The sequence below is a fragment of the Mauremys reevesii genome, linkage group 14 (genome assembly GCF_016161935.1).
Source record: "Mauremys reevesii isolate NIE-2019 linkage group 14, ASM1616193v1, whole genome shotgun sequence".
Taxonomy (NCBI): domain Eukaryota; kingdom Metazoa; phylum Chordata; order Testudines; family Geoemydidae; genus Mauremys; species Mauremys reevesii.
Window position 1 is genome coordinate 38,450,571 of NC_052636.1, and position 27,232 is coordinate 38,477,802.

At 52.6% G+C, this 27,232-nt stretch overlaps 1 protein-coding gene and 3 non-coding genes across 4 annotated transcripts in view; 2 read left to right on the top strand and 2 right to left on the bottom strand.

Annotated features, from left to right (window-relative positions):
• Positions 1-27,232, top strand: part of LOC120381632 (zinc finger protein 850-like) — a gene marked incomplete at its 5' end in the record, with an annotated part of 181,823 nt that overhangs the window by 111,251 nt on the left and 43,340 nt on the right. The window lies entirely within an intron of this gene.
• TRNAS-GCU lies at positions 11,127-11,208 on the top strand. Its single transcript has one exon. It is a non-coding gene; the product is annotated as a tRNA-Ser (tRNA).
• On the bottom strand, positions 12,001-12,073 carry TRNAV-AAC. The gene has a single exon. It is a non-coding gene; the product is annotated as a tRNA-Val (tRNA).
• On the bottom strand, positions 26,879-26,950 carry TRNAC-GCA. The gene has a single exon. It is a non-coding gene; the product is annotated as a tRNA-Cys (tRNA).

A 27,232-nucleotide genomic window follows, 5' to 3' on the forward strand; every position in this document is an offset into this window, starting at 1 on the left:
CCCCTGCCCTGTCTCCAGCTAACTCCTGCCACACCCCCTGTGGCCCCGCCCAAAGCCAGCCAGCCCCCACACACCCCCAGCCGTGCACACCCTGCCCTGTCTCCAGCCAACTCCTGCTGCACCCCCCTGCCTGAAGCCAGCCAGTCCCGCACTCCTCTGTCTCCAGCCCTGCCAACCCCTGATGCACCCCCCCGCGTCCCTGCCTGAAGCCAGCCAGCCCCACACACCCCTGTCTCCAGCCAGCCCCGCACCCCTTGCCCTGCCTGCAGCCAGCCCCATGTCCACTGGTGCCCTGCAGTTCCCAGGGCAGTAACCCTGCACAGCTGCTTCAATGAGGGGGGCAGGGAGCAGCTGGGACCCCACATGTGCACACCCTAGGGTGACCAGACAGCAAGTGTGAAAAATCGGGACAGGGAGTGGGGGGTAATAGGATCCTAGATAAGAAAAAGACCCCAAAATTGGGACTGTCCCTATAAAATTGGGACATCTGGTCACCCTAGCACATCCCCAGGACTCCTGGGTTCCATTGCTGGGTTTCCTATCGGTTCCACTGCTGGTTGTTTTCCTTTTCCGGCGGGACTCTGGGCAAGTTGCTCCCCACTCTAGGGCTCCGTCCCCAGCAGGCAAATGGGGATTTCGTACCTTCCTGCTATTGGAAAGTGCTGGGAGAATCCCCCAGCCAAAGCTGCTCTGACAGCGCTAAGCAGCATCTGACCATTCAAGGTCAGAGCGCACTGCCCAGGAGGAGGAGTGTTTGGCTCTGGGGTTTCACTTCAGCCCAGTCTAGAGAGAGGGTCCCAGCCATGGGGTTTGGCTCAAGAGGACCAAGTCTCCAATTTGTTAAAGGCGTTTTGAATTCCAGTCCTGTGCTCCAAAGTGCTTGGTGTCAGTTGCACATTTTAGAACGATACTCTCCACGCCATTTTCCAAATCATCATTCATACTGTTTACCCACCTCCACTAGGCCCAGAACCCTGCCAAAGAAGGAAAGAGGCTGGGTTTGGGATGATTTGTGCTTGACAAATCCATGCTCACTCGTCCTAAGAACCAAATTATCCTGTAGGTGCTGCTGACAAACTGAGTGTTTAAGAATGTATTCCAGGATCTCTCCAGCTATGGAAGTGAGGCTGGCTAGTCTGCACGTCCCAGGAGTCTCTTTGTTCCCCTTTGAAAGATAGGTCCTGTCTTGTTCATGGATGGGAAGATGTTCTTTTTCAGGGATCTCAGACGAGAACTGGGGCACAACACATGGTTTGTTAAGGCCACAAAAATGGAGGCAGGAACCTCTTCTCTCCTGCTGGCAAAGAACCCCAGGTACCTAAACATCCCTGAATCGGCTTTAAGAAAGGCAGTGGTTAAAAAGTTTGGCCCCGACCATTTCTTGTTTCCGCAGACTAGACATTTTAGCAAACTTTAGAATTCCTTGGTGCTAAACACCGTGAAACTCCCCTTTCTCCTTCACACAGGGCTTTATCGCCCCTTATCTCACTCAGGCTCACGACTGCCCAGAGTTCGAGAACTGTCCCTGTTCCCATTGGGTAAATGGGGAGGAGCCCGAGGTACAGAGAAGGGAAGTGACCTGTCACCAGATAGATCAGACTGAACAGGTTTCACACCTCGAGGAGGCTCTTACCTTCTAAACAGGGACGGCTGTTTTCTAGTAAAATCACTAAAAGGGAAGGAGAAAACTCGAAAGAGGTTCCTCCTGGCGCTCACGTCTGTGAACCCGAATACTCTCTCAGTCCTCAAAGAGAGACCTGGAGAAGGAGACTTGCTGAATCAAAGCCACAGGGGTCTCTGAGGTTTCCCTGGCCCCTCGCCCCGTCCTGCCTGGCTGATGTCAGCATCTCTCTGTGAGGTCACCACCTCCCCACCACCTTGGACCAATAGTCTGAGGTCCTGCCAAAGGCCTTTGTGATGTCACTGACGCACCCCTCCCTTGCTGTGCCAATGTCCTGCCCCGGCCAGGCACTTTGGAGGTTTGAGCTACTCCCTGTGGATCACCCCACTCAAGGAGCGTTCGTTCTAGGCAGCAAGCCGGCTAGACAGGAAAACATCAGACGCTGCTCCCAATGCTACACTCAGTTTTTCAGAAATTAGTCGACTTTATGGCCAGAAGAGACCATTAGAGCATCTAATCTGACCCACTGCATATCACAGGCCTCCTGTAGGACACAATAGTGAGTTTATTACGCAGGGTCCACCCCTCCCTCACTGTGAATAGTACATGAACCAGCCTTGTAATGGAGCTGAGATTTCCCAAGAACTTCAAGCAAAATACACCAGTTTCATAAAACAGATTTATTAACTACAGAAAGATGGAGTTTTAAGGATTATAAGTGGTAGGCATAAAAGAGCAAAGTAAGTTACCATGGAAATTAAAGATAAATTCACAATCTAAACTTTACACCTGATTACACTAGGCCGTAGTTCGGTTATGCCACAGGAAGGCTTAATGCTCGAGCTGCAGTGCATGCTGGGCAGGCTTAAGGCCGGGCTCCCCATGGCAGGAGAGAAGAAGAAGACTCGGCCCCTGGAGGGGCAGGTTGGGGCTTCCTGGATCCCATTTGCTCACAGCCAGTGCCCTGCCCCCACTCCCAAGTCATTAATGGTGCCCCCAGGTCAGCCAGAATGGAGCAGCGGTTTTCACTGCACCAAGTCCACTTATGGCTTACAGGCAACTCCCAAACCCTCCACAGCCCACCATCTCGGCCAGAAAGGAGCCCACTCAGCCTCGCCATTGCTGCTTTTCCGTCCCCCTAGAACCCCGCTTCTCCTGGGCTGCAAGGAGCCACCCCTGGGAAGCCAAGAGGCAGGCACAGGATTCTGCCTCCCAGCAGCCAACCGCACCTCCCCCGGCTTTGCAGAACGAATGGTGACGCTCTACTAACCCCACTTAGCCGCACTGAGGCGCTTAGCTTCTGCCCTGCCTTCCTCAGCTCGACTTTCCTCTTTTGCCCCATTCCTGCCTCACTTCCTCCTTTGGCAAGTCACGCAGAGGAGGCCAGCAGGAAGAGCCGGCCTCCACCGGCCAACCTCCAACAGCAGAGGAGGCCAAGCCACAAGCCTCCAAAAGGTGACACGCCGCACTCCTCTAGGTTCTCCATCCTGACGCCAAGGTGCTTTCTCCACTGCTGTCAGCACCCTCTGTCATGCAGGGGTTGGAGTTATCCCAGAGACAGGCCAATAGGAGAAGGAGGAGCGTCTTCCTGAACAGCAAGGGGATCTGGGAAAAGGAAGCCAGCATGTTTCTGCCTGGTTTTGAACCAGGGACCTTTTGCGTGTTCGGCAAACATGATAACCACTACACTACTAAAACTCCATCTGCTTGGTTGTTGCTCACCCTGGCACAGACCGATGGACAAACCTGGAGAAAGTGGTGACAGCCCTTCAATGGGTCAGCTGGCAGAGCAGAGGGCTGGAGCCAGACTCAGGAAGTCGTCCTTATGTCGCCCTTGTGACTCCAGCTTGAGGGAGAGCTTCTTTTTCTTCCCCTTGCTGACAAAGAGCAAGAGAAGAATGAAAGGTCAGGTGGGCCAACTCGGTGCAGAAGCCCATGCTGCCTTTTCCTGCTGCATAGCCTGAAATGAGGGACTCGTGGCAGTTAAAGGCACTGCTGCACTTTCAGAAAACATCCCACCCGTGCACAAAGGGGGATAGAAGAGCCTGTTAGTCTAGCATGCTCCCAACTGAACTACTTCAGCAGCTGCTCGGTTTCTTTTTGGCCTCCTGCTTTTCTGTCTGGGATGTTGTTGTCAGCTGTGGCACAGAAAAAGGACGTCATTGCGAGTGGCCCATTGCGAGCAGCCCATGAAGACAAGATTCACTTTTGCCTTCCTTGCTCGGCTTTACTTGCTTCCTCGCCCTATTCCTGCCTTAGTTCCTGGGTTACCTGAAGGCGACGGGGGGCCAGCAGTACCAGGAGGAAGTTGGGCAGCTAGACCCTGGTGGCAAAAGTCCTGCCACCACTTGCCACCCCACTCTCTTCTCCCAGCGTCACTTATTGGCCACCACGGACTTGGGGCCCAGCAGCGCAACGGAAGGCAGTGGACAGAGCCACCCTCGCCTTGGAGCTCCGGCTCATTAAACCACATCTTCAGTTGCTGATGGCCAATGACAGACCGACATCGCTTGCTATTTTAGCACTTGGAAATGCCATTGGTCAGTCACTGGATCTCTGTAATGCTGTTACAGAACAAAGGAAAATAGAATCTCAGTGTGACATTCTATACCTTTGGGGGAGCGGCTGTAACTCCCATAATCCTCATTTTCATATCATCATATAGAGCATGACTTGTAAGGTATCAGGGAAAGGATATGATCTGCTGAAAGTCACTTCTCTACCCATAGATGTAGACCATTCATGCATATGAAGTTATGAGAATTGTGCAGTGTGGTTGTCACTGTGCTGTAAGGTGGGGGAGTCAGCCAAATATTAGCTCCCCAGTGGCAACAGCAAGGAAAGTAACCAACACCCGGACAGGGTGTCAAACAACCCATCAACAGCCATTGTCCAGCAAGGGAGCTACAATGCAATGACTCACCTGCATGAGGACACCCCAGGGGAATTGCTCAGACTTGCTTGGAGAGACGCAGTGATGCTCACCTGACTCTGAAGGGGGAAGGGGGGCAAAGCCATGAGGGAAGAAAGGACATGATAAAAGGAGAGACATTTGCCAGGCTTTATCTCTCTCTGCCACCTACATCTACAGACACCCCCACACCAGCAACTGAAGCGCTGATGAAAGGGGAGAGCCTGGCTGAAAAGCCACCAGCCAGCCCGTGGTGAGAAACATCTACGTTTGTAAGGGTACTGAAAGGGTTAAGATCAGCTTAGAATTAAAAGCAATGAGGAGTCCAGTGGCACCTTAAGGACTAACAGATTTATTTGGGCATAAGCGTTCGTGGGTAAAAAGCCCACTTCTTCAGATGCATGGAGTGAAAATTGCAGATAGAGGCATAAATATAGATTGGAACATGAAGTGACGGGAGTTACCGTACAAGGGGAGAACCAGTGTTGAAGGCTAATTCAGTCAGGGTGGATGTGGTCCTCTCCCCATAATTGATGGGGAGGTGTCAATACCAAGAGAGGGAAAAATGGCTTTTGTTGTGAACCAGCTACTCCCAGTCCTTATTCAAGCTCAAATTAATGGTGTTAAGTTTGCAAATCAATTGTAACTCTGCAATTTCTCTATTAAAGGTTTTTATTGTTTCCCTTTTGAAGGTTTTTTGAATGGCTACTTTGAATTATTAGGTGTGAATGTGTAAATGTGCTATTGATTATACAAGTCCCATATGGTCTTGTGATTCGGATTCCTGGTTTTCACCCAGGTGGCCTGGGTTTAATGCCCAGTGTGGGAACAATACACAGCTTTTGCTCAGAGGGGAGGCAGGAAATGAAAGGAATGGGAAGGGATCCTGCCAGCAGGGGAGTTGGACAGTGTTGGAAGGGGACCCCAGAAGTGGGGGTGGGGCAGTGGTCTGGGGGGAGATGAGGGAAGGATCCCAGCTCTGTGGTAAGTTGACATTCTGGAGAGCACAGGCCTGGCATGGGGGCTGGGAAGAGTGAGTGTGTCCCTCTAAACTCACCACCAGCAGACTAGGCAGGCTTGGAAGAATTACGTATTTGTTGGTAAATGTCAATTTCTGTGTAAACGCAGAACCCAATGGCAAAATCTTTCCATCGATAATCATCAAAACTAACAGATGGGCAAAGTAAGAAACATGTTGCTTGAGAACTTATCCTGTTCTAATCCTCTAGGGTTCCCTTTTGCCTTAGGCACCACCACGTGGGCATTTCATATCCCTCCTCATTTTCACACAGACACACAATTTCCTTTGCACAGATCCATGAACAGCAAAACCTCCTTGTGTCTATTGTCTGAGCCAGGGCATGCGATTCCACTGAAACCTTCTCTCCTGCAATGGCAATGGTCAGACAGAGGGAATGCATCCACCTTCCCCCTGGCAGTGAGATATTCACTCTCCTCTTCATGCTGCTGTTGTTATTCCATGAGTCATCAAGGATGGAATAAAAAGCTGAGTTTCTCCAGGGTGAGGAAAGAAAGGAGCCACCAACGCCCGCAAAAATCTCAATGCCCAGAGAAAACCTGCCTCTGTTATTGGACTCCCAGAGGTGCTGGCAATACAACGGGAAAGGGACTGTCTGAATTGCCAAGGCAGGGAATAGACAATCTACAGCAACATCATTAACCACAAACACACCCTCATCATGCTCCAGCCAGTAGGGAAATGGGCAGGAACTCTGGCTGTTCAGCCATGGCCACACGTACAGAGCTGCACAGCAGTGAGTGTGCTGGGGAACCTGGTCTGAGCAATTTGTAATGACCCTTCAGTGAGAACAGAACCAGAGTGTAGAAAGGCCCTGTGTTAAGTGGTTTTGGCTGAGGCCTTAGTTAGCTGGGCTAGAAAACCATGGGTGTCTTTCTGTGAAGGTTTGATCCTTGCCAACTAGGCAAAGCTGGTATGTGGTGTCTCCATGGCTGTACTGTCAGGGTCTGCTCACAATAGTGCCACAGGGAGCCAAGCCTAGACATATTCAGAGGCTAAGGCCAGGTCAATGTTTCAAACAGTGAGTCTAGGCTGCTGCAGCTCAGTAATGGAGATGCTCTGTGCCAGGGTTTCTCAAACGTCCTTTCACTGCAACCTCCTTCTGCCAAAATAACTTAATACGTAGCCCTGGAAAGAGGGACCAAGCCCTCCACTCGGGGGGGGGGAGGAGTGCCAAAGACTGAGCCCCAGTGGGGGGAGGGCAAAGCCTGACAGATTCAGCTCCTGGGGGGGGGCTCAGACTTTTGGCTTCAGCCCCAGGACCCAACAAGTCTAATACCAGCCCTGGTGACCCCATTAAAACAGGGTCATGACCCACTTTGCAGTCCTGACCCACAGCTTGAGAACCACTGCTCCATGCTGAGGGGGGAGAGTTTTCCTGTTGGTGTAGTCAATCCACTTCCCCAGGAGGTGGCAGCTCTGTCATGGGGAGAAGCTATATCAGTGGGGGTGCAAGCTGTGGTGTTTACCACATTCAAGAAGTTTAATCAAACCCCATTTTTAAAACCACCTGTGGTCTGGGAATGGCAAAGGAGCTCGATGAAGCAGGGTCTGTCCTTCAAAGTCCTGGAGACCACGATTCCATACTCCTGTTGTAATGGAGATATAGCTCAGTGGTAGAGTGTTTGATTGCAGCTCAAGTGGTCCTTGGTTCAAACCAAGGTGCCCTCTTAAAGAAAAGAAAAAAAATTCATTTCCATTCTCCATTATGTTCAGGAGCTCCACCATACGAGGATGCTTGAAATGAATGTGAACACTCAACATTTTGCTGTCCAAATGCATAAAAACCTAGCAAACCTGTCCATCAGCTGAAATCAGTTCCAATCCTCTAAGTGTCTAGTTTATGTTTTCATCAATTAAACAAAGGGATCATTCCCTGAAGCAGAGCACAAGTTTGAAATACAGGCAGCATAGAGCCAATATTCATAATGTCAACTACAAAAAAATGATACACATCTAGAGATAGCATCATGATAATCAGCCAATCAGAACCTCTCCATAGACCCCTTACACGACCACTTCTCTGAAATATTGGCTGCAAATATAGAACAGTGGTTGCAATGGTGATCTATACAGTTACAGATGATGTCAATAATGTCACAAGAGGTGACACAGCATCAGTGAGACTGATACTGGAATACTGCCTCCAGTTTTGGTGTCCTCATTTGAAAAAGATGTTGTGAAATTGGAGCTCGGGCAGCAAAGACGTTCTGAAGGCTGGAAAAAATGCCTTCTAGTGAGCTATTGAAAGAGCTCAACCTGATTAGCTGATCAAAAGAAGATTGAAAGGTGACTTCATTGAAGTGCCTTAATGGAGAGAAAAGATTGGCTATTTAAGGGTCTTTAATCTAGCAGAGAAAGGCATAAGAAGACCCAGTGGCTGGAAGGTGAAAAGAGACATTCATATTACAACTAAGGCACAAAAATTCAACAGCGAGGATGATTCACCACAGGAACAAGCTACCAAGGAAAGTGGTGGATTCTTCATCTCCTGATGTCATTTAATGAGGACTAGATGCCTTTCTGGAATGTGTTTGCCTCAAAAGTAGCTATTGTGTCATACAGGAGGCCTGTGATATGCAGGGGGTCAGATTAGATGCTCTAATGGTCTCTTCTGGCCATAAAGTCGAGTAATTTCTGAAAAACTGAGTGTAGCATTGGGAGCAGCGTCTGATGTTTCCCTGTCTAGCCGGCTTGCTGCCTAGAATGAACGCTCCTTGAGTGGGGTGATCCACAGGGAGTAGCTCAAACCTCCAAAGGGCCTGGCCAGGGGCAGGACATTAGCCCAGCAAGGGAGGGGTGTGGCAGTCACATCACAAAGGCCTTTTGCAGGACCTCAGACTATTGGTCCAAGGGGGTGGGGAGGTGGTGACCTCACAGAGAGATGCTGACATCAGCCAGGCAGGACAGGGGCGAGGGGCCAGGGAAACCTCAGAGACCCCTGTGGCTTTGCTTCAGCAAGTCTCCTTCTCCAGGTCTCTCTGAGGACTGAGAGAGTATTCGGGTTCACGGACGTGAGTGCCAGGAGGAACCTCTTTCGAGTTTTCTCTTTCCCTTTTAGTGATTTTACTAGAAAACAGCCGACCCTGTTTAGAAGGTAAGAGCCTCCTGGAGGTTTGAAACCTGTTCAGTCTGATCCATCTGTTGACAGTTGAATTCTAGGCATGGAAAACATGAGCTTAAGGAGGCAGAATTTTATTCCACACCTGGGATTTTGTCCCTTAGAATCACTGGGGACATTGGGGTTTGTCCTTTTTGTTTCACCTTTTCCTCCATCCCTCCTTCCTTTCTCTTTATCTCTTGCTTCTTTTGTCCTTTCTCCTGTTCCCCTCCCAACACCAGGAGGGAGGTAGGTGTGTGTGTGTGTGTGTGTGTGTGTGTGTGTGTGTGTTGCGGGGGAAGGCTCTACAGCTCCCACTGTGGGAGGTCCACACAAAAATGTGGGGCTGAAATAATGCTCGGGCAGTGATCCCCATCAGTGAGCTGGGCCATCCTTTGGGCTCTCTGGTGAGAACCCTCAGCCGCCTATCCTCAGTCTCTACCCTGATTGGCTGAGCAGGGGGTCATTGACAGGGAGGAGACTCAGGTCCTTGTTCTCTTTTAAGACCAAGGAAATAAGTCAGAACCAGTTCTATGTTTGATGGATTTTGCTGCTTCTCTGCATTAATGGTCTCTGAGCAGTTCATGATTCTCTCTAACATTGCAGTTCTCAAATACTTGCTGAATAATTCCTGTGCACTGTTGTTGGTCTGGAGCTCACCAGAGCGCTTTATTCAGGTCATTCAATGTCTGAAATTCAAGATCCGATGGTTAGTTTGAAAATCAGGGCTCTTGGGTCCTATTCCCAACTCAGCCACTGACTGGCTGTGTGACCTCAGACAAGTCAATTCTCCTTTCTCACATGTAGCTTCTCCCTCTTTCAAGTAGGGATAATAATGATCTGCTCCTACCTAGCTCAACACACTCACTCTTCCCCAACACACACACAGTCTTCACACTGCAGTTGAAAAGCAGCTGGCAATCTAGTAGGATGCCCCTGGAACAATGGGAGAGAGAAACCTGCATCACTGAAAGTGCAGCCATGGAGACACCACACGGCAGCCTTGTCTAGCAGGGGCAGGGGCGAGAAGGGACATCATCCGAGCTCCTGCATCCAGGTCACTTTCCTCAGCTGGGCTGCGTCAGGAGGGCAGAGAGCAGCTTCTGATGCTCCCCTCACAGCCCAGCCCAGGTGGGGAAAGTGACCAGGACGCAGGGAGCACATAGTGTTGCTCCTCGCTCCCCCCAGCCTCTGTGGGGCCACGGAGGAGCATTGGGGCAGGGGAGAGCAGTGAGCACCTTTGCACGGCCACACGGTGCCCTTTGACCCCCTGGAGCCCTGGGCGGCTGCCGGGGGCCCCACCCCTAAGGCCGGCCTGGGCGGCTCGTAATGGAGGCTCGGGGGGGCTCAGCCTCCCCAAACCTTGCGTCGCCAAGGGGACAGTGGGGCCCATGACTAGGGGCCCTGGCCAAATTGGGCCCCCCTGGGAAAGTCTCCCCCATGTCAGCCCCAGGGCTGGAGGAGCTCCCACTCCCTGCTACGGCCCGGGGGCTGCAGCAGGGGCACAGAGCGTCTCTGGTCTCGGGGCCGCAGCGGGGCAGGGGTAAAGGAGTGACCGGGTGGGGCCAGTGGGGGAAGGGGTGGAACAGAGGTGACAGTGGATGGGGCCGTGGGTGGAAGGGGGCGGAGCCACACACAGACGTGGGGGGGGTCATGGTTCCGGTGCTGGGGCCCCCGCACTTGTTCTCCCTTTCCCTGGGCTTTGGCATCACTAGCCCTTGCTTAGCGAGTAGGGGTCAGTGGTCCCCAAAATGTGGGGCGTGACTCCTAGGGGGACACAGAGGAAGATTGATGGGGGCACCTCAGGGCCTGAGCCAGCCCCCATGGAGGGCAGAGAGGGAGCCCCACTCAGCCCCACTCTGTCCCAGCTCTTCCCCAACCCCACCCTCAGCCTGGGCCCCTGGCTCCCAGCCCGGCCTCGACCCCCTTACCCCTGTCCGCACCCCCCTCCCCAGCAAGCAGTGGCCCCACTCCCAGCCCCGGTTCTCGACCGCGGCTTCCGTGGGGCCACAGCCATGGATACGAGGGCGCAGTGTGAAATGTTTGGGGCCCACTGGGTTAGGGTGACGTCCTCAATCGCTTCTCTGCAGTGCAATGAAAGCGATTCCTCACCCACCCACCCCTCCGTCAGGACGGCCTAGGTACGTTCCACTGCCCTTCACTCGTACAGGAAGGAGAATAACATTTCATTCCACTCAATCCTAAAGTGATTTGTAACCCACCACCATCCCAAACTGGTCATTTTGGGGAAGCGGCCCCACCATGCTGCATAGCTAGGCAGAGTAGGGGTGTCTGTGCAAACACGGCCTGTTCCTGAAGTCTTCCCCCAGCTCCTCACTAGATGTGAGGGGGGAGCTCATTCAGCCCCTGCTTATGCTTAGTATTGGGAAACTCCTTAGTGTCCCTATCTCTGCCGGCCTTAGATTTCTCCTCCTCTACATTTACCAACAGCTCAGATGAGGTGGCCGAGTGGTTAAGGTGCTGGACTGCTAATCCATTGTGCTCTGTACGCATGGGTTCAAATCCCATTCTCATCAGCTGCATTTAGCCTTCACCCTCCTTTATAGACAACCATCTCCCCCCTTGGTACAATGACAGATCAAACAATGTTGCTTCTGTTACCCAAAATTGGGCCAGCTAGTAAGTGTAGGGAGGACTAATGACCCCCCAGAGTTTGGCAGAAAGCAGCACGTTTATTATACTAACAGCGAAGCTCAAAAGAAGAGATGGGGGGGGACACACTCGCGCTCCCAGGACAGGCCTGGCACTGGAGATGTCAGGATTCTGCACAAAGTAAATGTCCCCCAGCGCCACGATGGACGGTGCGATGAAGGTAAGTCTTCCCGAGGCACGATGGAATGTAACACAGCGAACCACTGGCCAGGCGGTCGGGGCGAAGGGCATTCACTGGAGGTACAAGCTTGTGAGTGACTCCTGAGCACAGGGCCCCTTCCCCTTTTACAGACCTGCTCCTCATGGCCTGCGACTGGAGATGACTTGGCTGCATCTGGTGGGTCACACTCCACCTCAGCCAGTGTCCATGCAGTGTCCCTGCTCTGGGTGTGTGAGTGCTGCCTAATGAGAGTCCCAGACACCTTGTCTACCTAGGAGCTCTTCTGCTCTTCCAGCTGTTCAACCAGCCCCTTCATCCCACAAGCATTGCAGGAGGGTGGGAGGGGGAAAGCCACTTCACAGGCATTCAGAGAGGGAGAGGAGACAAAAGCAAGGGGGGGGGGGAAAGTATAACAGACCTTTTGAGCATAAAAATCACTGCTGCTCCTACAACAGTAGGGACAGGCCACTCGGAGCTGGGAAAAATTAAGGCAGCATGTTTCTGCCTGGTTTTGAACCAGGGACCTTTTGCGTGTTAGGCAAATGTGATACCCACTACACTACAGAAACTCTTTCACAGGGCTCTGCCCCTCCCTTCATAAGAACATAAGAATGGCCAGACTGGGTCAGACCAAAAGTCCATCCAACCCCATATCCTATCTGCCAACAGTGGCCAATGCCAGGTGCCCCAGAGGGAGTGAACCTAACAAGTAATGATCAAGTGATCTCTCTCCTGCCATCCATCCACCCTCTGACAAACATAGGCTAGGGACACCATTCCTTACCCATCCTGGCTGATATCCATTAATGGACTTAACCTCCATTAATGTATCTGCAAAAAGAACAAGGAGAACATGTGGCACCTTACAGACTAACAAATGTATTTGAGCATAAGCTTTTGTGGGCTAAAACCCACTTCCTTGGATGCATGCAGTTAAAAATACAGTAGGAATATATATATACACACACAGAGAACATGAAAAAAATGGGTGTTGCCATACACACTATAACGACAGTGATCAGTTAACGTGAGCTGTTATTAGCAGGAGGAAAAAAAACCTGGTGTTGGGGGGGGAACAGGAGAAAGGACAAAGGAAGCAAGAGATGAAGAGAAAGGAGGGAGGGAGGGATGGAGGAAGAGGTGAAACAAAAAGGACAAACCCTAATATCCCCAGCGATTCTAAGGGACAAAATCCCAGGTGCAGAATAACATTCTGCCTCCTTAAGCTCATGTTTTCCACACCCAAAATTCAACTCTCACCAGATGGATCAGACTGAACAGGTTTCAAACCCCGAGGAGACTCTTACCTTCTAAACAGGGATGGCTGTTTTCTAGTAAAATCACTAAAAGGGAAGGAGAAAACTCGAAAGAGGTTCCTCCTGGCGCTCACGTCCGTGAACCCGAATACTCTCTCAGTCCTCAAAGAGAGACCCGGAGAAGGAGACTTGCTGCAGCAAAACCACAGGGGTCTCTGAGGTTTCCCTGGCCCCTCGCCCCTGTCCTGCCTGGCTGATCTCAGCATCTCTCTGTGAGGTCACCACCTCCTCACCGCCTTGGACCAATAGGCTGAGGTCCTGCAAAAGGCCTTTGTGATGTCACTGCCACACCCCTCCCTTGCTGTGCCAATGTCCTGCCCCTGGCCAGGCACTTTGGAGGTTTGAGCTACTCCCTGTGGATCACCCCACTCAAGGAGCGTTCGTTCTAGGCAGCAAGCCGGCTAGACAGGGAAACATCAGACGCTGCTCCCAAAGCTACACTCAGTTTTTCAGAAATTAGTCGACTTTATGGCCAGAAGAGACCATTAGAGCATCTAATCTGACCCCCTGCATATCACAGGCCTCCTGTAGGACACCATAGCTACTTTTGGGGCAAACACATTCCAGAAAGGCATCTAGTCTTCATGAAATGACATCAAGAGATGGAGAATGCATCACTTTCCTTGGTAGCTTGTTCCTGTGGTGAATCATCCTGACTGTTGAATATTTGTGCCTTATTTGTAATACGAATTTGTCTCTTTTCACCTTTCAGCCATTGGGTCTTGTTATTCCTTTCTCTGCTCAATTCAAGAGCCCTTTAATACCAAATCCTTTCTCTCCATTAAGGCACTTCAAGACTTCAATGAAGTCACCTTTCAATCTTCTTTTGATAAGCTAAGCAGGTTGAGCTCTTTCAATAGCTCCCTATAAGTCATTTTTCTCCAGCCCTCAGAACATTTGGTGGCTCTTTGCTGCCCCAGCAGAGCAGTTTGCAGGCACCACTGGAGTGGTTCATGGAATGGCTGCTGGAGTGGAGCGGCTCAGACTCCCTGCTTGCGAGAGGGGAAATATTGCCTCTTAGAGGCGCCCGGGGGGGTGGTATGTAATTGTCCCAGGTCACTGGGTGGGAGCTCGAGCCAGTTTTGCATTGTGTTATTGAAACAGAACCGCTAGATACTGAACCCGGCCCTTGTTTCTGCCAACTCAGAGGGGCAGAAGGGTTACAGGAATTTATCACACACCCCTCCCTGCTCCCCAGAGCCCCACGGGGAGAAGCTAGAGAAGGGGGAGTCATTCCTCCCCTGCGCTCCCAGAAGAGCTGCTAGGGCTCCTTCCTGCCAGCTACTCACCCCTGGATCCATCCTCAGCTCCTGGGATCTTTCTGCTCCAGAGGCCTGGGGTGGGGAGGGCGTCACTGCACCGTCTGACACACAAGGGAGGTTTCTGGAATTGAAGGAAGGAGCAGAGAACGGAGAGGAAAGAAACAGAGGGGCCCACGGAGGAGCACTGGGGCAGGGGAGAGCAGTGCGCACCTTTGCACGGCCACACGGTGCCCATTGACCCCCTGGAGCCCTGGGCGGCTGCCGGGGGCCCCACCCCTAAGGCCGGCCGGGCTCCCCCGCACGAACAGCAGAGACACAGGGAGACTGGCCACCCACTGAGCAGAGGTAGCCTGGGCGGCTTGTAATGGAGGCTCGGGGGGGCTCAGCCTCCCCAAACCTTGCATCACCAAGGGGACAGTGGGGCCCATGACTAGGGGCTCTGGCCAAATTAGGCCCCCCTGGGAAAGTCTCCCCCATGTCAGCCCCAGGGCTGGAGGAGCTCCCACTCCCTGCTACGGCCTGGGGGCTGCAGCAGGGCACAGAGCTTCTCTGGTCTCGGGGCCGCAGCGGGGCAGGGGTAATGGAGTGACAGGGTGGGGCCAGTGGGGGAAGGGGTGGAACAGAGGTGACAGTGGGTGGGGCCCTGGGTGGAAGGTGTGGAAGGGGGCGGAGCCACACTCAGAAGTGGGGGGGGTCATGGTTCCGGTGCTGGGGACCCCACACTTGTTCTCCCTTTCCCTGGGCTTTGGCATCACTAGCCCCTGCTGAGCGAGTAGGGGTCAGTGGTCCCCAAAATGTGGGGCGTGACTCCTAGGGGGAGACAGAGGAAGATTGATGGGGGCACCTCAGGGCCTGAGCCAGCCCCCATGGAGGGCAGGGAGGGAGCCCCACTCAGCCCCACTCTGTCCCAGCTCTCCCCCAACCCCACCCTCCGCTTTGATTTGAATGTAATATTATTATTCTCTTCTGATTTCTGAATTATTTCAGTTCAGTGTTTGTCCTTGTGACGAAGTGGGACTGGTCTTACTGGGGTGCTGTGTGCAGATCTTAAGTATCTAGCAAAGCCAAAGGCCAGTGCATCCGAATGCCTGACACTCTGTCTCCTAGCAACTGATGGCCTGGGCCCCTCCTGCAAAGGTGCCAGGAGAAGGTGTTGGAGACAAAGGGGTCAGGTGACCTCCTGGCTCGGGAAAGAAGCGGAGCAGAGGGGAGGGGCTGGAGGAGGCTGGGCAGACTGGGGCTGGCTGGGGAAGGAAGGGAAGCACAGACAGGGCTCTGATTCCCCAATGGGGGCTGTGGGGCTCCCGGGGCCCCAAGATGGACCTAACAGGGGGGATCCTGTTATCTGTGCCTGCAAGACCTGTGTTGGACTATATTCCTGTTGGCTAAATAAACCTTCTGCTTTACTGGCTGGCTGAGAGTTACTGTGAATCACAGGCAGCTGGGGGTGCGGGGCTCTGACTCCCCCACACTCCGTGACAACTGGTGGGAACAGTGGGATCTACTGCACCCCGTGGATGGCGCTTCCTGCAGTAAGTGACTGGGGAGCAGTAAAAGAAAGGGACGATTTTAGGGGTGATTAACCCCTGGGAGAGTGTGACCAGAGAGAAGGACTTTGCAGTAACAGGGTCCCCCGGGGATCGCAGCGAGCAGTCCCGGGGCGGAGGAGTCTGCAGCTCGACCCTGGCAGAGAGGTGGTGACCTCAAGGACTGGCACACTAGGGGTCCCCCTGGAACCCGTGGGGAGCGGCGAGCACCCCGGCCTGCGAGTGGCCAGCAGGAAGATGTATGCCAAGCGGCACAAGTGCGACCTGGTGGAGCAGTGCAAGCAGAGGGGGCTGCACAGTGGGAAGCTCACCAAAGACCAGCTGATTGCCCAGCTGGAGAGGGGGGATCGTGTGAATGAACCGATCCCGGTCTCGGAGGGAAGCAGCCTGGCAGATGCAGCGCAGACACCAGTGTCTGTCCCTGCTGGGAGTGGTCAGCCGGCCGCTGAGGGCTTCCCAAGACCCCCCATCCCTATGCCTAGGGAGGGGGGGGGGAGGAGCCCAGCTACCGAGGGCTCAGTGGCCAGCAGGGGATCGTCCCGGCGGAGCTCCCTGTCCCTGGAGCGGATGCGGCTGGAATATGACAGGGAGCTGAGATGGGAAGAGCTTGAGTTAAGGAGGCAAGAACTGAGACAGGAGCGGGAGGAGAAGGAGAAGCAGCGTAAACACGAGGAGAGTCAGCACCAGCAGGAATGGGCGGAGAAGGGGAAGCAGCGTAAACATGAGCTGGACCTGGCCCAGCTGAAACGCAGTGAGGCCCTGGCTGCGGTGAGTGAGGGGGGACCCAAGCCTACACAGAGCTTTGATAAGAGCTTCCTGGCCCGGCGTAAGGAGGGGGAGGACATAGATACCTTCCTGACAGCCTTTGAGAATGCCTGCGAGCTGCACAGGGTTGACCCTGCAGACAGGATCCAGTTTCTCACCCCCTTACTGGACTCCACCGCCGTGGAGGTGTACAGCCAAATGAAACGGGCGGAGGCAGGGGACTACAACCAGTTCAAACAGGCCCTGCTCCGCGAGTTTGGGCTGACCCCGGAGATGTACCGGAAGGGGTTCCGGAGCCAACATAAGACCCGGGAGATCACATACCTACAACTGGTCAACCGGGCGCAGGGATACGCCCGCAAGTGGACAGCTGAGGCCCAAACTAGAGAGGACCTGCTTGACCTATTCGTACTGGAGCACCTGTATGAGCAGTGCCCATCCGACCTGAGGCGGTGGTTGGTGGACCAGAAGCCCAAGAACCCGTAGCATTCAGGCCAGCTGGCCGACGAGTTTGTGGACAGTTGGGCAGGGGATGGCAGCGAGGAGTCTCGAAGGAGCAGGCCTGCCTCAACGCAGAGAAAAAGTCACCATGGGACTGTGACGGAGCGATTCTGGCGGGACCCAACTGAGAGTGCCAAATCAGGTCCAATTGCTTAAACAGGGCAGTTACAGCCCTAGGCTGGGGTTTTCCACCTCTAAGGCAAACCAAACCAGCCAGACAAAAGGGACTTTGGTCTCACCCCACTGGCTAACCACAAGTCACACAAGCAATTTCCTTAGACACTCCAGTCTCCCAGTATCACCACCAGTGCACTCGTCCTGGGGATGAATGGTTATGAAAACCAACACCCCAATAAAGAAAAAGGTTCTCTCGATCCCAAAAGACCAAACCCCAGACCCAGGTCAATATACACATCAGATCTTACCCACAAATCACGCTGTTGCCAATCCTTTAGAATCTAAAATCTAAAGGTTTATTTACAAAGGGAAAAAGGTAGAGATGAGAGGTAGAATTGGTTAAATGGAATCAATTACATACAGTAATGGCAAAGTTCTTAGTTCAGGCTTGCAGCAGTGCTGGAGTAAACTGCAGGTTCAGATTAAGTCTCTGGAACATCCCCCGCTGGGATGGGTCAACAGTCCTTCGTGCAGAGCTTCAGTTTGTAGCAAAGTCCTTCCAGAGGTCAGAAGCAGGATTGAAGACAAGATGGAGATGATGCATCAGCCTTATATAGACTTTTCCAGGTGTAAGAATCCCTTTGTCCTCACGGTGGAAATTTACAGCCAAAATGGAGTTTGCAGTCACATGGACAAGTTTCTGCATACTTTGCTGAGTCACAAGGCGTGTCTGCCTTCTCTCCATGGGTCAATTGTGTAGCTGATGGCCCTTAATGGGCCATCAAGCCAGCTATGCAGGGCTGACATCAGCTTGTCTGGGACACTTCCCAGAGGCAGAGCATAATACAAAATACCGACAGTACAGAGGCAATACTTATAACTTCAACTACAAAATGATACACAGACATACAGACAGCATAATCATAACCAGCAACCCCTAACCTGGTCTTAGACACCTTAGATGACCCCCTTTACCTAAGGTTTGGTGCCACTACAGGACCTTGGTTGCAACCCATGTTCTATATGGTCCCCATTTATATCAATAACGTCACAGGGACCTCCCAGCAGGGGACTATGGAGAACCCCACCAAAGGGAAACATCCGGCGTCCGGTCCACTCAGCCGACCCACTCGAGGAACCACGAGACATGGGCTGCTATCACTACAGCCAATGAGGCCACATACGGGCCCAGTGCCCCAAGCTCAGGGACAGATCGAGCAGACCCAACCCGCAGAGGGTTGACTGGGTAGAGACCCAGTCGGATGAGGGGCAACATTCCCAGGAAAGGGAGGCTGGCCGCGTTCCACCTGGGAAGGAGGGAGGACGGCTCCAGGTCTGCTCCTCTGGGGGGCTGGATGCTCCAGACTCCGGGTTTTTGGTTTACAGGGTGGGCACGGGGCTGCCCCTTCGGAGCGAGTGCCTTGTTCCCCTGGAGGTGGATGGGAGGAAGGTCACTGGGTACTGGGACACGGGCGCAGAGGTGACAGTGGCCCGGCCCACGGTGGTGGCCCCAGATCAGATGGTGCCCGACACCTACCTGACCCTTAGGGGTGTGAGCGGGACCCCATTCAAGGTGCCCGTGGCAAGGGTGCACCTGAAGTGGGGGGACAAGGAGGGCCCCAAGGACGTGGGGGTACACCCACATTTGCCCACGGAGGTGTTAATGGGGGGGGACCTTGAGGACTGGCCAAGCAACGCCCGGGGTGCCCTGGTCATGACCCATAGTCAGAGTCAGCGCAGGGCACTGCACCCTGACAACGGGGAAGGTACTCTGCCCGAGGCGCAGGACCCTGACCTGGTGGGGAGGGGACGCCCAGGGACAGGGCTCAGAGAGGCTGTGGCCCCAGACCCAGCCGGTGAGAGAGAGCAGGTCCCCATCCCTGCCCCAGCAGCTGAGTTCCAGGCCGAGATGCAGAAAGATCCCTCCTTGCGGAAGATAAGGGACCTGGCTGACCTTGGTGGGGGACAGACCATGGGGTGGCCGGAAAAGGGTCCTGTGGGAGAAGGGGTTCCTGTACCGAGAATGGGATCCCCCAGGGAAAATGGAGTCGGGGGGATCAGGAGGCAGCTGGTGGTACCCCAGAAGTATCGCCGCCAGCTGCTGTGCCGGGCCCATGACATCCCCCTCGCAGGGCACCAGGGAACCTGGCGTACCCAGCAGAGGCTGCTGCAGAATTTTTACTGGCCTGGGGTCTTTCCCCATGTCCGGCAGCACTGCCGCTCCTGTGACCTCTGCCAGGGGGGGAGGAAGGCCCGGGACAGGGGGAAAATGGCTGTAGGACCCTTGCCCAGCACAGAGGAGACTTTCCAGAGGAGGGCCAGGGTAAAAAGGGGGAGGGCTCTGAACCAAGAGAGCCCAAATCACAGCCCCCCAGCCTGGAATGCAGGGAGAAGCCCCCAGCCCAGCTTGAACCCCAGGGGTACTGGGTGGGGGAAAGGGCATGAGCTGCATAAGCCTTCCCACTGGCAAACTCCGAGTGCCCTCGAGTCCCCCCAACCTACAGGGGGGCAGGAAACTGGAATGGCCTGGGGTAACTCTTCCCCCATCACTGCGGGGGGCCTGGGGCCTCTGGGGCAATGTAGGTGGGTTCAAACTTCCCCAGGTCACTGGCTGCAGTGACCCCACTCAGTTCAGTCTCGAAGCGGGGAGAGGTGTGACGAAGTGGGACTGTTCTTACTGGGGTGCTGTGTGCAGATCTTAAGTATCTAGCAAAGCCAAAGGCCAGCGCATCCGAATGCCTGACACTCTGTCTCCTAGCAACTGATGGCCCGGGCCCCTCCTGCAAAGGTGCCAGGAGAAGGTGTTGGAGACAAAGGGGTCAGGTGACCTCCTGGCCCGGGAAAGAAGCTGAGCAGAGAGGAGGGGCTGGAGTAGGTTGGGCAGTCTGGAGCTGGCTGGGGAAAGAAGGGAAGCAGAGACAGGGCTCTGATCCCCAATGGGGGCTATGGGGCTCCTGGGGCCCCAAGATGGACCTCACAGGGGGGGTCCTGTTATCTGTACCTGCAAGACCTGTGTTGGACTGTGTTCCTGTCATCTAAATAAACCTTCTGCTTTACTGGCTGGCTGAGAGTTACTGTGAATCGCAGGAAGCTGGGGGTGCAGGGCCCTGACTCCCCCACACTCCGTGACAGTCCTCCAGATGTGTTTATAGGTGTTGAGTTGTGGTGGAGAGAGGCCAATTCATTATGTCTCTACCCCCCCCCCCTTTCATAGTTTCTTCCAACTGGCTAGGAAGTACCTATAATAGAATCATAGAATCATAGAACTTAAGATCAGAAGGGACCATTATGATCATCTAGTCTGACCTCCCACAAGATGCAGGCCACAAAAGCTGACCCACCCACTCCTGAAATAATTCTCTCTCTTGACTCAGCTGTTGAAGTCCCCAAATCCTGATTTAAAGACTTCAAGTAGCAGATAATCCACCAGCAAGCGACCCCTGCCCCATGCTGCGGAGGAAGGCGAAAAACCTCCAGGGCCACTGCCAATCTACCCTGGAGGAAAATTCCTTCCCGACCCCAAATATGGCGATCAGCTGAACCCCGAGCATGCGGGCAAGACTCTCCAGCCAGACACCTTTGCTAGGATGTGAGTCAAGCAGTGCCCATTGTCACTGTGCTATCTCGGAGAAGTCTGCATTGTACCCGGTTCCTGGGATAGTCCTTGGGAGTGTGGATCCCTTTAATGGGCCAGCAGCGGGTCTGGCTCCTCCATTGTCACACCTGAAAGGCTGGTGGTGGGCATTTCCCAACCTCATCTCAGTCACACACACAGAGCAAAACTTCCCAGCCAATGCTACACACACAATCCAACACAATAGTAATGTTCAACAGACCAAGACTTTTGAAATGACACCTCACCAGGCAGACTTTGTACAAACCGTATCATCATTATAGGAGACTGGTGAATATGGGGCTTCCAGGGTGCTGCTCTGAGCACAGCGAGCCACCCCTGGGCTGACATTGCAATGGAGACGTACCCTTAGAGTCCATCTCTCCTGGGATAAAGATGGCAGCGTGGCTGGCCTGGACCATCTGACGTGGGCTCATGAAGCTAAAGCTGAAAGGCTAAAAACTGTGGGGCAGATATTTGTGTTCACACTGAAGCCTGGGTTCGGAAACCCTCACCCCTCGTGGGGTCTCAGAGGTTGGGCTCAAGCCCATCTGTCTGCCCTGTAATTTTATAGTCTTGCAGCCCAAGCCCCATAACCCTGAGTCAGCTGACCCGGGCTTTGCGACAGGTGCCCTGGGTGTGTTAATCACAGTGCAGACATAACATTAGGCTACGTCTCCAGTGCAATGAAACACCCACGACTGGCCCGTGTCATGTTAATCAGGGTCATGCGTCTTGGGCTGTAAAGTTGCAGTGTCCGTGTCTTGGCTCAGGCTCAGTCCCCTGCTCCAGGAGCCCAGAAGGTTGGGAGGGGGTTTAGCACGTGGAAATGGTAAAACCGCAGGGGAGTATTACCCTGGACTCATGGCATTTCTCCATTGGTCTGTCTGCTCTGGGGCAGGGACAGAAACACGTCCTGCTGCTTTTGTTATTTCAAAGGGCAGGTTAGGATTTTCATTCTCAGACTCGGTGCACAAAACAGGACTCAACCCTCGGCATAAACTAAACGAGCTGCCCACAGATTCTGGCAGCCACAATGAGCATTTGGTGTGAGAGCTCAGACCTGCCCCTGTCCCAGAGGGACGGGGTCGTCTGAGAGGGGAGTGGACCACTGACCTATCAGCTCCTAACTCCCAAACTTTCAGTAACTCTATCCTCAGTGCCCGTGAGTGTAATTTAAACCATAAGAAAAACCACACTAGGCTAGACCGAAGGTCCATCTAGCTCTGAATCTTGTCTTCTGACAGTAGCCAATTCCAGGTGCCCCAAAAGCAACTCAGTAAGGTACCACTGGAACTTGAACCCAGGATCTCCTGCATACAAAACAGTGGTTTTAGCCAGCTAAGCCATGGTGCCTACAGCTGCTGAAGGGATCATGTCTGCACACACCTGACTCTCTGCCAACCTCCATCTGGGCCTGACAAGCTTTGCTGGTGTTTGGATTCAGTAAAGCAGAGGAGCAGGGGAAGTTTTACTCCCAAGGTTCTTTGGACAGATCTACACTACAAAATTAGATCGGTGTAACTACATTACTCAGGGGTGTAAAAAATTTACCTCCCTAAGCAATGCAGTTATATCAGCCTAACCCCGGTGCAGATAGTGCTGTGCCAACAGGAGGGCTTCTCCCATCAGCATAGCTTGGGGAGGGGCTTGGTTAGTGAAGATGAAGAGAATAGGTGGCCCATGTCTCTTGCATTTGGGGAGGCTGGGTGTGAGCGCTGGAAGCTCCCTAGAAGTGGGGGGCCCATTGGTGCCCAGACCATGGCACTGCCCCCCCACCCATCTCTCTCTGAGGCCCCACCTGTGCTCCCCCCTTGCTCCTGTTTGGCCACTTCCCACCCCCGCTCTTCCTCTTTGGCTGAGGATGGCTGATCCACCTCTCGCTCGCTCCTCTCCTCCCCCAAGGCCTTCCTGCCTCCTGCTCGTGCCTCTCCACCCGCTACCACAAGGTCTGCCCACCAGCCACCACCTCCCTGACCTGTCCCTGCAACCCACCCTGCCCACCACCCACACCTCTGTCCCTCTCCCCTGAGACCTGCCCTGCCCACTGCCCCCACCTCCGAGACCTGCTCTGCCCACTGCTCGAACCTCTCTGCCCCTCCCCTGAGACCCACCCTGTCCACGTCTTTCTTCGGTCGTCTGTTGTTATTCCATGAAGCATCAAGAATGGAATAAAAAGCTGAGTTTACTCCAGGGTGAGGAAACAAAGAAGCCACCAACCCCCAGGCATTGCTGCTTTAGTTAAAGTGTTTAGTTAAAACAGCTATTGAATGTCCTCCCTATGCCCCTTGTGTCACCAGGGCACATCCATGCTAGCAGTTCGTGGATGGCAACAGAGAGCAGTGCACTGTGGGCAACTATCCCACTGTGCAACTGGCTGCACGGTGTTTTGGGAAGGGTTTGCAATGCCTCACGGGCTGGTACAGCATCACATGATGCAGGTTTCTCTATCCCACCATTCCACGGGCATCTTACTAGATTGCCAGCTGCTTTTCAACTGCAGTGTGCGTGGCGGGGTAGAGACTGTTTGTGTTCTGGGGAGAGACAGTGTGTGTGCTGGGGAAGAGTGACTGTGTTGAGCTAGGTAGGAGCGGATCATTATTATCCCTACTCAAAAGAGGGAGAAGCTAAGGCTGAGAAAGGAGAATTGACTTGTCTTAGGTCACACAGCCAGTCAGTGGCAGAGTTGGGAATAAGACCCAAGAGCCCTGATTTCCAATATACCTGCTCCTGGAAATTTCCACTACATGCATCCGACGAAGTGGGTATTCACTCACGAAAGCTCATGCTCCAAAACATCTATAAAGTGCCACAGGACTCTTTGCTGCTTTTGCAAACTAACCATCAGATCTTGAATTTCAGACATTGAATTACCTGAATAAAGTGCTCTCAGATGAGCTCCAGACCAACAACAGTGCACAGGAATTATTCAGCAAGTATTTGAGGAGAACTGCAATGTTAGAGAGAATCATGAACTTCTCAGAGACCATTAATGCAGAGAAGCAGCAAAATCCATCAAACACAGAACTGGTTCTGACTTATTTTCTTGGTCTTAAAAGGGACCAACAAGGATCTGAGTCTCCTCCCTGTCAATAACCCCCTGCTCAGCCAATCAGGGTAGAGACTGAGGGCGGGAGGCTGAGGGTTCTCACCAGAGAGCCCAAAGGATGGCCCAGGTCACTGATGGGATCACTGCCCGAGCACTAGTTCAGCCCCACATTTTTGTGTGGACCTCCCACAGTGGGAGCTGCAGAGCACTCCCCTGCAACACACACACACACACACACACAGTGTTGGGAGGGGAACAGGAGAAAGGACAAAAGAAGCAAGAGATAAAGAGAAAGGAGGGAGGGATGGAGGAAAAGGTAAAACAAAAAGGACAAACCCAAATGTCCCCAGTGATTCTAAGGGACAAAATCCCAGGTGTGCAATAAAATTCTGCCTCCTTAAGCTCATGTTTTCCATGCCTAGAATTCAACTCTCACCAGATGGATCAGACTGAACAGGTTTCACACCTCGAGGAGGCTCTTACCTTCTAAACAGGGACGGCTGTTTTCTAGTAAAATCACTGAAAGGGAAGGAGAAAACTCGAAAGAGGTTCCTCCTGGCGCTCACGTCCGTGAACCCGAATACTCTCTGTCCTCAAAGAGAGACCTGGAGAAGGAGACTTGCTGAAGCAAAGCCACAGGGGTGTCTGAGGTTTCCCTGGCCCCTCGCCCCTGTCCTGCCTGGCTGATGTCAGCATCTCTCTGTGAGGTCACCACCTCCCCACCACCTTGGACCAATAGTCTGAGATCCTGCAAAAGGCCTTTGTGATGTCACTGCCACACCCCTCCCTTGCTGTGCCAATGTCCTGCCCCTGGCCAGGCACTTTGCAGGTTTGAGCTACTCCCTGTGGATCACCCCACTCAAGGAGCGTTCGTTCTAGGCAGCAAGCCGGCTAGACAGGGAAACAGCAGACGCTGCTCCCAATGCTACAGTCAGGTTTTTCAGAAATTATGGCCAGAAGAGACCATTAGAGCATCTAATCATAGAATCATAGAATATCAGGGTTGGAAGGGACTTCAGGAGGTCATCTACTCCAATCTACTGCTCAAAGCAGGACCAATTCCCAACTAAATCATCCCAGCCAGGGCTTTGTCAAGCCTGACCTTAAAAACCTCTAAGGAAGGAGATTCTACCACCTCCCTAGGTAACCCATTCCAGTTCTTCACCACTCTCTGAATGAAAAAGTTTTTCCTAATATCCAACCTAAACCTCCCCCACTGCAACTTGAGACCATTACTCCTTGTTCTGTCATCTTCTACCACTGAGAACCGTCTAGATCCATCCTCTTTGGAACTGCCTGTCAAGTAGTTGAAAGCAGCTATCAAACCCCCCTCAGTCTTCTCTTCTGCAGACTAAACAAGCCCAGTTCCCTCAGCCTCCCCTCATAAGTCATGTGCTTCAACCCCCTAATCATTTTTTGTTGCCCTCTGCTGGACTCTTTCCACTTTTTCCACATCCTTCTTGTAGTGTGGGGCCCAAAACTGGACACAGTATCCAGATGAGGCTTCACCAATGTCTAATAGAGGGGAATGATCACATCCCTCGATCTGCCGACAATGCCCCTAATTATACAGCCCAAAATGCCGTTAGCCTTCTTGGCAACAAGGGCACACTGTTGACTCATATTCAGCTTCTCGTCCACTGTAACCTCTTGGTCCTTTTCTGCAGAACTGCTTCCTAGCCATTCGGTCCCTAGTCTGTAGCAGTGCATGGGATTCTTCCGTCCTAAGTGCAGGACTCTGCATTTGTCCTTGTTGAACCTCATCAGGTTTCTTTTGGCCCAGTCCTCTAATTTGTCTAGTTCCCTCTGTATCCTATCCCTACCCTCCAGCGTATCTATCACTCCTCCCAATTTAGTGTCATCTGCAAACTTGCTGAGGGTGCAGTCCACCCCATCCTCCTAATCGTTAATGAAGATATTGAACAAAACCGGCCCCAGGACCGACCCTTGGGGCACTCCACTTGAAATTGGCTGCCAACTAGACATGGAACCATTGATCACTACCCATTGAGCACGACGATCTAGCCATGTTTCTATCCACCTTATAGTCCATTCATCCAGCCCATACTTCTTTAACTTGCTGGCAAGAATACTGTGGGAGACTGTATCAAAAGCTTTACTAAAGTCAAGGGATAACACATCCACTGCTTTCCCATCATCCACAGACCCAGTTATCTCCTCATAGAAGGCAATTAGGTTAGTCAGGCATGACTTGCCCTTGGTGAATCCATGCTGACTGTTCCTGATCACTTTCCCCTCCTTTAAGTGGTTCAGAATTGATTCCTTGAGGACCTGTTCCATGATTTTTCCAGGGACTGAGGTGAGACTGACTGACCTGTAGTTCCCCGGATCCTCCTTCTTCCCTTTTTTAAAGATGGGCACTACAGTAGCCTTTTTCCAGTCATCCAGGACCTCCCCCGATCGCCATGAGTTTTCAAAGATAATGGCCAATGGCTCTGCAATCACATCTGCCAACTCCTTTAGCACCCTCGGATGCAGCGCATCCGGCCCCATGAATTTGTGCTCGTCCAGTTTTTCTAAACAGTCCTGAACCACTTCTTTCTCCACAGAGGGCTGGTCACCTTCTCCCCATACTGTGCTGCCCAGTGCAGCAGTCTGGGAGCTGACCTTGTTTATGAAGACAGAGGCAAAAAAAAGCATTGAGTACATTAGCTTTTTCCACATCCTCTGTCCACTAAGTTACCTCCCTCATTCAGTAAGTTACCTCCCTCATTCCTTGACTTTCTTCATGTGGCTAACATACCTGAAGAAACCCTTTTTGTTACTCTTAACATCTCTTGCTAGATGGAACTCCAAGTGTGATTTGGCCTTCCTGATTTCACTCCTTCATGCGTGAGCAATATTTTTATACTCCTCCCTGGTCATTTGTCCAGTCTTCCACTTCTTGTAAGCTTCTTTTTTGTGTTTAAGATCAGCAAGGATTTCACTGTTAAGCCAAGCTTGTCGCCTGCCATATTTACTATTCTTTCTACACATGGGGATTTTTTTTCCTGCAACCTCAATAAGGATTCTTTAATCCTTTAGAGGATTGGAACTGATTTCAGTGAAGGCACGTTTGCTAGGTTTTTATGCATTTGCACAGGAAAACATTGAGTGTTTCTTTTCATTTCAGGGATCCCTATTCAGTGGAACTCCTGAACATAATGGAAATGCCATTATTTTCATTGAAGGAAGAGGTTTGTAAGGGGGCACTTGGATTTGAACCAAGGACCATTTGAACTGCAGTCAAACACTCTACCACTGAGCTATACCCCCATGACTGCTGTATAGGTAAGTCAGAGATCTTAAAGATTTTGAAGGACAGGCCCTGCCTCAGGGATCTCCTGTCCTGTTCCCAGACCACAGTGCTTTTAAAAATGGGGTTTGATTAAACTTATAGATCCATGTAAACACCACAGCTTGCACACCCACCCACATAGCTTCCCCCAGTGACATAGCTACCACCTCTCGGAGAGATGGATTAACTACACGGACGGGACAGCTCTCTCCCCTCCGCTTAGAGCATCTTCATTATTTATGAATAGCTGGGAAATAACC